Source organism: Gekko japonicus, unplaced genomic scaffold, assembly GCF_001447785.1.
Source record: "Gekko japonicus isolate JY-2015 unplaced genomic scaffold, Gekko_japonicus_V1.1 scaffold543, whole genome shotgun sequence".
Classification (NCBI taxonomy): domain Eukaryota; kingdom Metazoa; phylum Chordata; class Lepidosauria; order Squamata; family Gekkonidae; genus Gekko; species Gekko japonicus.
This window is the reverse complement of record NW_015160225.1, coordinates 353,230-366,302: the sequence shown is the minus strand read 5'-3', so window position 1 is coordinate 366,302 and position 13,073 is coordinate 353,230.

Below are 13,073 nucleotides of genomic sequence, written 5' to 3'. Positions count from 1 at the left end.
ATGTGTTCATCACCGCCTGGGCAGGCAGCATTTTGCTCTCATGTGTCCTGCATGCATCAGGGCGGGGGGGAGGGAGGATGTGGGCAGGCTGCCTGCAAGCAACATGCTCGCTTTTTGTTGGTAGGGGTTGGGTGCCCTCACCTCTGCCGCCTCTGTTGAGTCTTGGAAGCTTAGCTGGGAGTCGGGACTGGGGGGGGGAGGGCCGACCCTTGGTGCTTGCCGGGCCGGCAGCACAGAGAGGGTTTTGTCCAGGGGAGGATGCTGGGTTAGCTGGGACTGGAAGGTCCGTCCTGGACTGTCCTGAGGCCATGCTCTCTGAGAGGGATGGGGTTGCCTGCCTGCACCCAGGTGCTAGGGATGCCAGCCTCCAGGTGGGACCAGGGAATCCCCAAGAGTTACAGCTTATCTACAGACGTGAGAGATCAGTTCCCCTGGAGAAAACTGATATTTTGAAGGGTGAACCCTATGGCATTGTACCCCCCATCCTCCCCAGTCTCCTTCCCCAAATCTCCAGGAGTTTCCCAGCCTGGATCCGGCATCCCCTGCCAGTGGCCAGGAGGGACCTGGCAACCCTAGTATTGAGCATTTTAACATACATCTTAAGTTACTGCCCACCCTCTCTCTATAACTGTTATTACTATTTCCATTTCATTGTATCTGAAGTGTGTGTGCATAAAAAGCTCATACCTTGAATAAAATGTGTTCAAACCTTTGTGCCACCGGACTCAAACCAGGATTTACTATTTGCTGAAAAGAGTTTGTTGCAGATAGTGTGCTTTAAGCAAACTGTGATTTACCATTATGTCTGAATGCAGCTTTCCATTAAGGCTAAGAACCTAACTATACGATGCACTTTCCCTGGTTCTGTTTGCTGGTCAAATAAACCACCATACTCTGGGAATTTCTTGATTCTTAGGTGTGCAGCTTTCCAGAATGGAGGGCTTAGGGTTGCCAGCCTGCAGGTGGGACCTGGGGACACCCCCCCCCCCCCGGGCATTACAGAGATCAGGTCCCCTTGAGGAAAGGCGTGCATTGGACAAGGCTGAGCTGCCTCCTCCCCAAACTCTGCCTTTGCCAGACCCCCCCCCCAGTCCCCAGGAATTTTCTAACTCAAAGTTGGCAACCCTGTTTAGACTCCAGACACTGGAGCTCTTTAATTGAGTCATCTAATTTGGCAGACCATGTAATTCAAAATGTTTTTTTGTTCCAAAGTGGGCTGAAGTGCAAGGTCCTGTGACTAATACACATTTTGAGCTCTAAGTTTCAAGGTTAAAATGAGAGGTAGGTGGTCACTCATTATGAAGTCATCTACATGAAAGTCCTTCATTAATCTCAAGCGATTATGTGATACCAAAATGTGATCAATTGCAGATGCCCCAGCACCTGATATAAACGTGAAATTCCCAGGATTGTCCCTGCAAGTTCTTCCATTTAGTGGCCTTAAATCAAGATTGTTAGCTATTTGCATAAAGCAAAATCCAGCAAAATTATAACCAGTATCCTTGGACTGAGGTTCCATTACTGGATCAGGAGACATCTCTTGAAAATAAGAACAAATAGCTTCATCATTTTTTCCCTACCCTGGCATTAAAGTCTCCAGCAATTATTAGGAATGCCTCTGGATGGTCATTGATTAGATTGTTAATATATTCCTCTAAATTAGACCAGGCATCTTTGATATGACTATAATTATGCTTTGGTAGTATATATAAGTTTACTGTTAAAATGTCTATAGAATTGAATTTGATCATTACTGCATTAGCACTGAGAAAGAAGGGGTTTAGGTGGGTCACCCTAACCCTTAATTTGGTGAATATCAGGATGCCCAAATCACCCTTCACTCTTCCTTTTTTTGTACTTGAAACAGCTTTGAGGTAGTTAGAAGTAAAGTTATCAAGCCTTAGATCTTCTTGAACCCAGGTCTCTCTCTTGAAGAAGAAGAAGAATATCAGACTTTCCCACATAACTGATAAAGGCAATATCCTTGGCCTTAGCAGACCATCCTGCGATATTCCAAATGAGCAGTCTAATTCCAGAGCTTTCGGGGAATCGTGTTAGTGATTCAGCAGTAGTGAGGTCTTCATATACTGCTCTTGCAGGTCACTGATTTGTTGTTTGTGCATTGCAGAAAGGCAGTTGGACATTGAACCTTCTGGGAACTGTTAGATCTTTCTGCACAACAGACTTGAGGTCCATCCTGTGTTTTTGATGGCTCTTCATGCATGTCACTTGGAGATGTTAGATCAATGAACTGAACAGAAGATTCTAGGTCAATTAACTCTGGATAACTTATCAGATTAGTTATATTACATACTTCTTTGAGGTTCTGCTCCGGATACTTTTCTTCCATAATGAATTATCTAAGAGGCTCAGCTAAGGTGCAAGTAGTTGCAAGTAAAGGTTTTAAGTCACCAGACCCTGCAGAAAAATCCATCAATTCAAGACGCATACCAGAATCTGGGAGTTTACTATTATGCTCACTAGCTGAATTCTTTAAATTAAGTATGTATCATGTTCTAGCAGGGCTGCCAGGTCCCCCGGGGAGGTGGGGGGTTGCCTGCTCAAAGGGCCCTGGACCCACCAGCCCGGATCTGGCTGGCGGGGGAACCCCGCCCCCAAAGTGCCCAGATTCTGCCAACATGCCTGGCATGTTGGCAGGGCACGTTACCGGGGGGATGCTCTAGCATTTGGTCTGAAAACTCTATGGTATCAGTTTCAAGCTGAATGCTAGAGTGTCCACCGGCGGGATGATGTCACTTCTGGGTGATGTTATCATGGCATGCGCGTACGCAAAGAATGTCACAGACCAGGACCAACTACCCCCCCCCCAGCCAAAAAGGTAAGGGACCTGGCAACCCTATGTTTTAGGAGCATCGCCCCAGAGACAGCCATTCTAAGCAATTAGGTTCTTTGTTTGGGAAAGTGAGAAAACTCAACCCCACTTCTCCACATTCTCAATTGGCTATTCCTCCCCAGAAGTAGGAGATGCCAGCTTTGGTACTTGGCTATGATAATAGATTTTTAGGCTGCAATCCTAAAATTCCAAGGAGTAAGCCCCTCTGAATAAAATGGGACTTATACCTGCATAGCCTTGCCTAGGACTGCTTCCCTAGTATTTTAACTTACAACAGGTTTCCTTTATAGAAAAAACCCAGTACTTTTTGTGGAAATTAGCTTTAATAATTTGTACTTCTCTTAGACTAAATTAAAAGATTTCTAGAATGCTTTGAAACCATGTAAGGTAGTAGTAGTAAAATTTATTGTGTAGCCATTGGCCATTACAATTTAAAACAATATACAAATTAAGGTACCTCTGGCCATCTTAGATAACAAATTTACCTGTTCCACAATTGCTATATATGTTCATAAGTAAAAAGATTTTTTTTTAAATGAAGTGAAATATGAAATATTCATTATAGGATGTTTATCTAATCCTTTGATGTGTGTATTGGGAAAAAGTATTTTGAGACTTTGTTTAAACAGTGCTTTAAAGATTTTAGTGCACAGAATATGGCCTCAAGCAATCTTGACTTTTGTGGTTTTTTATGCTCTCCTGCACTTGAACAAGCTATTATCAGGAAGTTTTAAAATACCCCTTAATTTTGAGGAAATTACAGAGTACATGTAACTAAATACTACATGCAGTGTTATTTAACCGCTTTGTCAGCAGCACTGGAGGCAAAGTTGTTACCCTGTAATTTTTAAAAATGAAAATATCTCTCTTTTTAAGACAAAAACAGCACATCCTGTTTTTTAACTCATATTTCCTTTCCTACTACACTAAATTGAAACAAAATTATTAAAGAATGTTCTAAGGCTGCAATCCTAACACATTTACTAGGAAGCAAGCTTCGTTGATATCAGTTGGACTTACTTCTGAGTAGACATGCTTAAGATTGTATAGTAAAGGTCTTTCACATGAAAGTTTCCTAGTGGTTTATGTACAGACCTGCAACACTTTTTCTCCAAACTTTCTTATGTCCTTGTTTTCGATTTGTTGTCTTTCCATGGTTTCCTCATTGTTTCCTTGATTTTCAGACCACCTTTGATCTGATTTTAGAAAGATATAAAGAAAAATTTTAAAAATCATGGAGAGATGACAAACAGAAAGGGAGATTGTGAGGAAGCTCAAAGTAAAAAAAACACTGCAGTTGGAAACCTCTACAGTTCCAAACTATGGAAAAACCTCTATGTTTCCTCTGAAAAGTTTTAAACATCTGGATTTACAGTGCAATATTAGAATTATACCATTCTAAACTCATTGACTTCTGAGGTTAAATTTTAACCACAAAAAGCTTCCTTCCTTAGCCTGCTTGTATCATTCCTATCTTACCAAGTGCGAGCTGAAAAGGTTATCTGATAGCAAGGTAGTAGCCCTCCTTGCTGGGCTATATATAAAGTGTTTTAAGATAAAGCATTTGAAATGGTTCTTTGGGAACTCTCTTTGAATTATATAACTGTCTGTTCCCCTTTTCGACTTGTTTCAGGTGGGTAGACGTGTTGGTCTGCAGTAGAAGAGCAAGATTCAAGTTCAGTAGCAGCTTAAATACCAACAAGATTCCCAGAGGAAAAGCTTTTTTGCCTTTTTACTTGTGTGCTTCACCTTTGTTGGAAATAGAAATTTTTGTTACAAATCCCCTCTCATACACACACCAGTTTACATGTGAATGGCAAACACATGGGAAACAAATGGATTTCATCTAAGTTTGGTCCCGAGGAATGGGGGCTTTAGAGTAAGGTGTCCAAATAATCTCATATCAAGGATAGGGTTGCTAACTCTTGAAATCAAATTCTACCCCATGGGTAGTGGCCAGAAGTAAAGTCCTCATGATAAAGCAGTGGAGGCCACTAATCTATATACTAATACCGGAGTCGCCCCCTGGTGTGTGGATAACTAAATCCGTGCACCGGAGGCACCCGGGGGGGAGGGAGAGTTTTGTGCACACGTGGGGCGGTCCCCAGGTGTGCACAAAAATCTAAAAAGTTTGTGCACAAAAATCTAAAAAGTTTGTGCACAAAAATCTAAAAAGTTTGTGCACAAAAATCTAAAAAGTTTGTGCACAAAAATCTAAAAAGTTTGTGCACAAAAATCTAAAAAGTTTGTGCACAAAAATCTAAAAAGTTTGTGCACAAAAATCTAAAAAGTTTGTGCACAAAAATCTAAAAAGTTTGTGCACAAAAATCTAAAAAGTTTGTGCACAAAAATCTAAAAAGTTTGTGCACAAAAATCTAAAAAGTTTGTGCACAAAAATCTAAAAAGTTTGTGCACAAAAATCTAAAAAGTTTGTGCACAAAAATCTAAAAAGTTTGTGCACAAAAATCTAAAAAGTTTGTGCACAAAAATCTAAAAAGTTTGTGCACAAAAATCTAAAAAGTTTGTGCACAAAAATCTAAAAAGTTTGTGCACAAAAATCTAAAAAGTTTGTGCACAAAAATCTAAAAAGTTTGTGCACAAAAATCTAAAAAGTTTGTGCACAAAAATCTAAAAAGTTTGTGCACAAAAATCTAAAAAGTTTGTGCACAAAAATCTAAAAAGTTTGTGCACAAAAATCTAAAAAGTTTGTGCACAAAAATCTAAAAAGTTTGTGCACAAAAATCTAAAAAGTTTGTGCACAAAAATCTAAAAAGTTTGTGCACAAAAATCTAAAAAGTTTGTGCACAAAAATCTAAAAAGTTTGTGCACAAAAATCTAAAAAGTTTGTGCACAAAAATCTAAAAAGTTTGTGCACAAAAATCTAAAGAGGTGGGGGGTAGAGGAGATGGAGGAAGCGGCGGGATGGGGGGAGTGGAGAGCTTACCTGCTCCTGCTGGTTCCTCCTACGCCTGCTGAATTTGCCCCATAATTTAGAAATGCAGCATCAATACAGCATGCATGAAGTTCATTTTAGGTGCTTTTGTGGGATCAGATTGGGCTTATTTTGAACTGAGACATTTGTATACTTTCCTAACTTCTCTTGTTTCAATGATGTGTGTGTGTGTGTGTTTATGAGAGTGGCAAGAGAAACATTTTTAGGCACCATATTTATTAATTTTCTGCACAGAAGTGTCCCCCTAACATCTGATCCCACTACCTGGGAGAGTTGCCTCTTTCCCCGCTCCCCCCGCTGCCTGGAAAACTTGCAAACTGAAGAAAAAGAAGTCGGGAGACCTAAAATGCCAGCCATGAATATTTTTCGATATTCCCAAATATTTCTGGAACCTTTTGGGAATCAATATCCCGTGTTCCCAAGAATTCAAAATATCACGTGGATACCTAAATATATCACCCCAGATATCCAATATCTGATTGGACTAGAAGTATCCAAATGCATATCCCTAGTTAATATACTGAATTCAACAGTAAAAGATAAAACAATTGGTATCTTCTAGTGGCACAACGCTGTTGGCTGAAGAAATGTGCAAATCCATAACATATGGAAATTAAATATCAGCAGGCAAAAAGCAGTTACAGCTGATCACAAACATTTAATCTACTTCAACCCTTATGTATGGCCTTATTAAAACAAACATCCAAGCCACTTCACACACAGGAAAAATATACAAAGATCTGCAAGTTAGAAACTGGCATAATAATCCAGGAACTCATATCTCTCTTGGACTGTATAAAATGATAAAGAAAATGCTTTCATTTGAGGAAGCATAGTTTATTTATTTATTTATTTTACCTCTCTTATACCCTGCCTTTCTCCCCCAACGGGGACCCAAAGCAGCTTACAGCATTCCCCACTCGTCCATTTTATCCTCACAACAATCCTGTCAGGTAGGTTAGGCTGCGAGTGTAAGACTGGCCCAAGGTCACCCACTGAGCTTCCATGGCAGAGTGAGGGATTCAAGCCTGAGTCTCCCAGATCCCAGCCCAGCACTCTAACCAGTACACCACACTGACATTAAATATAAAAATACACCCTTAAACAAATGCATAGTGTTCCTGTCAATGCCTCTTAAGAAACAATGGGATTTTAGAGATCTGGAAACTTATATATTAATTTAGTTTACACACAATCGTACAGAAAAAAATAGAAGCACACCAGTAAAGTCTAGTTTCATCCAGTTTGATTTTATTTTTACAGGGGTGTGGTTTCTCTCAACCTTTCAGACATGGCCACATGAGGGAGCTGTGGTATATGAAATCTGGGCATAAAAGACTAAGGGCACAATCCAGCCACAATTAAGCATTTTAACAGCGTGACCCTATGCAGTTATTCCAGTCTAAGCCCATTGAAATTCTACACAGGATTACACTGTAACCCATACTTCCTACAATTTTTACTTATTTATGATGTATGATAATAGAATTAGGTCATGGAAATGGATGACTTCATGTAATGATTGGGATAAATGATATCGTAAGAGGACTTCAGGGGATACAAAGAAAAAGGAATGTTCCAGTAACATTTTTCAAACTCCTGAAGTATTCTGGGCTATACAGTCCTTCTTCAGGACAATTTAACAAAAAATTGTAAAATCCTTATTAAAATTATTACATGAGGCTGGCCGTATACACATTTCAATAACTGTCCTGTAAACATATTCTGGCTCAATACATTTCTTGGTGCACATTCCAGTTTTGTTTGCATTGTCTTTGCTGCACCACCCTTTTTTGGTGGCTTCCAATGTTTTAATAAGTGCAGTAACCCCATGATTACTTGGTGCCATAAAACAAATTATCTCAGCTTGGATTCCATCCACTTCTCAGCTGTACCCTCCTATCCTGTATCAAGGTGACTTCCAAACTATCACCCTGAAGGCGTAAATGATGTCAGACTTACAGAGCCATCCATAAAAGGTAGAATAAAAATCCCAATCAATTCACTCTCTTTGTTAAAAAGTACCATGCACATAAATTTTATTAAGTAGCATGTTAATCACTTTCAAAATAAGTTCAAGCAGCAACAAACAAATGCAAAACAGATATACAGGAGTGACCAAAGTTTAGTACCACATAAATCACAAGGCATAAACAAGTGTACCACTGCTGCTATTTTTGTGCCCTAAGGACTCCAATTCTCCTTTACCCTTCCCCACCATCATAGTTGGGGCACCACTGTCATTTATTTGTTGCCAACTTTTCCAAACCACAACCACCAGTGGCCAGAAGATGAGAAAATATGCACGCATGTCCACCAGTAGGCGAGTGCATCTGAGCTTCCAGCACACAAGCATAAGGGAAGTTTCTCCATTAAACAGCTCATAAGGAAACATATATCTAAATTCAATAGCATCTGCTGAACAGCCTCAGGCAGAGTTGCAAATGGTCACTTTTCAATCGTGAACATAAATGACAGTTCAGCATATGTGTCTTTGTTATGCTGGGCTTCCTGTGTGGTCCACTCTCCTACCCTGTCCACATCTACTTCTTTTTTCTATGTACATGACCAACTCCCACAGACTTCGGTGAAATCTGCTGTCACAAAGATTGCTGAGGTAGGGGCTTTCCCATGACATTATAGTCAGCAATGTGCAGGAGGCAGATTTTGCCTGGGCCTCAACCATCTGCCTATCTTCAGCTGTGTCAACATATCCCATATATGTTTGAAGAAGTTGTTCTTTATTCAGGGACAAAGTAAATACTGTTCGGGTTATATCCTGCTGATCATTTCTGCACTTATAGAAAGAGGGGTTGTAACTGACTTCCCTCTCTTGCCGTTTCTGGGAGCCCCTTGGCCCCCAGGAGCAGCATAGGGGTGTATTCTGGACTGCGGCAAGGGGTGGGGGAGGGAGGGAGAGAAGTTGCAATGTGCTAATAGGAATCCTTCCATCACTGGAAATTTCTGGCAGGATCCAAGTCCATCTATGCACCCCATTTCCTCCTACTGAAGCTGGTTAAAGATTTTATATTAGTAGTACTCAGACTCAGTTCCCCACATCAGTTAACTTATTTGTGTCCTGCTGCTCTGTAGGTACTTTAGCAAACTATACAATCAAGTATTTTTACTATGTAAAAGAGAATAACCCAACCAAGCAGCCCAACAAGAGATCAAAGATATACAAGGGGACGGAGCCTTGGACAAACTCCCAAATTCAAATCCTGGCTCAGTCTTGAACCTATTGTGTAGTCTTGGACAAGCCTCTTGGCCAACCTCTCTTCTCTGTAAAAGACAGATACCCATGACCTTCACAGATTGTCTTGAAGAGGAATGAGAGTACACAACGGCCCTGGACTTACCTGGGGACATGCTTGCGGGTGTGGGACTGGGAGTGAGCTGAGAGGTGACTTTTCCAGCACTGAGGAGCCTCCAGCAAGCCAAGGTCAGCCAATCAGCCTCTCTGGGGCTGGCCAAAGGGGGGCTGAGCTCCCGACAGACCTGTTCAGAGATTTTCCCTCTGGTCCAACTCCTTCCTACTTAGTCAGACTGCTGCAGGGGGTTGGTGAAAATGATCTTCCAGGCCAAAAAAGGATTGATCTTGCCATTACCATGGCTGCAGACTTACAAGCTCTCACCTTCAGACTACCAGACACAAGGTGGCTATTTCACCAGACAGGGGTGACATTGCTAGAAGGCAACTCATCAAAGCAGCTGGTGGTTTCCTTATATGACACCCTTCAGGCAGACAGCCCTCTTTAGGGCTGGTGTTGTTGTTTACCTCTTGGAATGGGGGCTAGACATCTGGCTTCATAACATTCATGATAGTCTACTTTGTTCGCTGCAGTCATAGGAACTTTGGCGGGAGCAGGGTGACTTGCCCGGCTCTTGGGGTGGTTTGGGCATCAGGCCAAATCCATTTGAGGGAAGGCTGTCCCTGCATACCCACCTCCCCCATTTTGGGGACTCCCTTAAGGGGCTTTACAGTGGCATGCCCAGCTAAGGGCCTGTTGGCTGGGTCTCACTGGGCGGTGAGAGAACCATGCAGTGGCTTGCACCCATTTGCAATCCTGGGGCCTGAAACTCCACGTGGACTTTCCCAGCAGGTGGGCTGGAGGAATGGGGTGATATCAGGTGGCAGGTAGGTCACCTAATGATGGATCTGTCCCTATGCTACACCAATGCTCCTGCATTTGCATTTAATAATAATAATAATAATAATAATAATAATTATTATTATTATTATTATTATTTATTTATTTATTTAGATGTTCACCCCGCCCTCCCAGCCAAAGCCGGCTCATGGTGGCGTACATAAAATCAATACATAATTTCCAAAATGTGACTAATTTGACTAAAAAGCTGTGGCCTATTCTTTCTCTAGTCATGTACTCCCCCCCCCTTCCCTTTACCCTTGGCTCCCTCCCCTGCCCCTATGACCACAAGAAATGAATAATAATTATTTCTATGAAGAGAGAGAGAGATTTTTCTAGCACTTTGCAAATGTGAAGTCCCTTATCAATTATTAAAAATAAAACCATAATAAAGTGAATTATTAAATTGCCATGGATTTTAAACTGATATTCAGAATTTTGGTCATTTTCAAGTTTCAGAAACATTAGTACAATGATGTTGGGAATGAGAAGTTAGGAAACTACTAACAGAATAATTTTTATCCTTTGCTGAACATTAGGAGTAGATATAATGATTATGTAAAAGACAATGCCTAATGGCCAATTATTGGAGCTGAAATGGCTTGCACAAAGGAAATGCTGTATGCTCTTCAGTGCATGTTTGAAAAAGCGTATATACCCACAGATGTGACTGTTAGCCTTGATAATGTTAATGCCTCTATAAAGTGGAATAATAGTAGAGAAGCATATAATCAGATTGCAAGCCAAAACAAGTTGTGCAAGGTCTTGTCTGACACCTAATTATCATACACTATCTCTAGATGCCAACAGTTCTGAAGCAAACAAAAATACAGGCAGTTGAGACTCCCTCACCATCTGTCTCTTTACACGCAGAGTCAGGAGCTGCAAGAAGAAAAGTCCTACCCATTTATGGACATCACAAGATCTCTTATGATACAATCCTAGGAGTAGGTTTCGGAGTAGACCCACACTGAGTAGGATTGCACTGTCAGTGTCTCAAAGGAGAGAGAGGGAACCTGGAAAGGGGAAAGACCCACCTTATTTGTAAAGGCCAAAGGTCCAATGAAGCCTCTTTTTCTACACACTGAGGTTTAATTTCCAGTTGAGAACAGTGTCTCCATTTGCACTCTAGAATACATTTATCCACACAATAACTATCCTCTAGGAATAGAATACTCTCTCTTTAGGATGCAGAGTTAATAAAATATTTAAGGCAAACATGCCATAATGTGTCAATTATGCCAAAAGATCTAACGGCTCCATTGAAAATGACCATTAAGCAGAGATGGCAACATTTGCCTATTTACACTGAGACAGCCAAAGAAGGAAATACTAAAAATATGGTTCTAAAGTTCTATTAGTGGTTGATATACTGGTAACTCTCACCTAGATGTTCCTCAGCCATATGCTAACTCTAACCGAAACTGCTTCTAACTTATACAAGAAACTAGAAGCAATATCATAGTATACAGTACACCAGGATGTTCATGTGATGAGCACCATGTTGTTGGACAGACAATATGGATCAGCAACCAAACAATGGACACCTACTAGGAACTATAGCCGCCCACTGGTCACCTCTCCTTTACAGAATAAATGTATTCACATATGTGCATTTCTCATTCCACCACTGCACTGGATGACATTCTACACCTGATGCACACATTAAAGCAATCTTTCTTGACTCCTGTGCAACAAATAGTTCCCAATTTTTCACATCAATGAAATCTTAGCTTTGAAAATCCGAATTTTACTATACCTGTATTACACTGGCCATGAAATTATCTCAAGAAGTGGTAAATAATATACAAAAGGATTATACAGTTAATAATTTGCAGGAGAGGCCGTCTGATGGAGTCCGGGAGGAAGAACCAGGAGTTGGTTTTGTATAATGGCTTCTAGAATGCTTGTAGTCTGGTCCATTAGAAGGGATCAGTTCCTTGGGGAACCTGGAGGATCTTTCTTTTATAACAGAGATAAGGCAGCCACAGTTCACTTTGACTATTGATCTATTGCATTCAACAAAAAGATCCTTAAGTGAGCTACAGGACCACCTGATTCAGCATTATGGTAAAGTCTAACAGCAGCACAAGGCCAGTTTATACATTCAGCAGAATAAAAGGATTCGGCTGTTCCTGAACTGTACCACTAGAAAGAAAAAAAACAGCTAAGAGAAATCCTTTTTTCTTACATGTCTTGCATGTGAAATAAATCTTTTTTATGAAAGTAGCAATCAAGCATGCAGTATTCCTCCCATCCATCCTGAAGTGATACAACTTTTTAAAAAAGTGTCTGCATTCTCTCTGCTGTGACACCAACTCTATGCATGTTTACTCAGAAGTAGGTTCTACTGATCTCAACAAAACTTACTCTGTTGCACAGGATTGCAGCCTCATTGCATAGAGTTGAGTATACTGAAGATTCAGTTTCCTGATAAAACTTCATTTATAGGTAGGGATGTAGAAACAAACTACTGCTCAGAAAATAATCAGTGAGCAAAGCCCTGCCTACCTCTCCAAATTAAAACAGGTTACTTTTATTGATTGCTGAAACATCCCTCTGGACTTTCTTCCAACACTTATCGGTTCCCTGTGTAGACAGAACTTCTTTGCTTACATTTTTCTTTAGCCACTTATGTATACACTGAAGGGAGATTCATGAAGAGCAATCAGGATTTTGCTTTGTATTAATGCTCTGAAGTGTATCAAATCTCTTTATACAGCACATGAAACAATAATCAAGTCACAAATTAGCAATATTGTATAATAATTTATTTACATACAAATCACCAAAGGAGACTAATTTTATTCCTAATCTCATTTTAGGTACTTGAGAGATTTATATATATAATGGAACAGCAGCTGCTTTGTTTCATTAGTAACAATGAACTCATCATGGATGTGAAACAGCAATTTTGAAATAAATGTATATCCTCCCCCTCCACCCATGTAAACCACAGATTGGATCTCTTGGAAGATTTCACTGATGTGGGGAGACACAATTTTCAGATGCCCCTCTCCCTAGGCAGATCTCTGGTTCTTCTTTCCTGCAGTTCCCAAAGGTTGCCTGTTCCCCAGAGAGAGCATTTGGGACTGAACCAGGAAGGAGGAGGCAA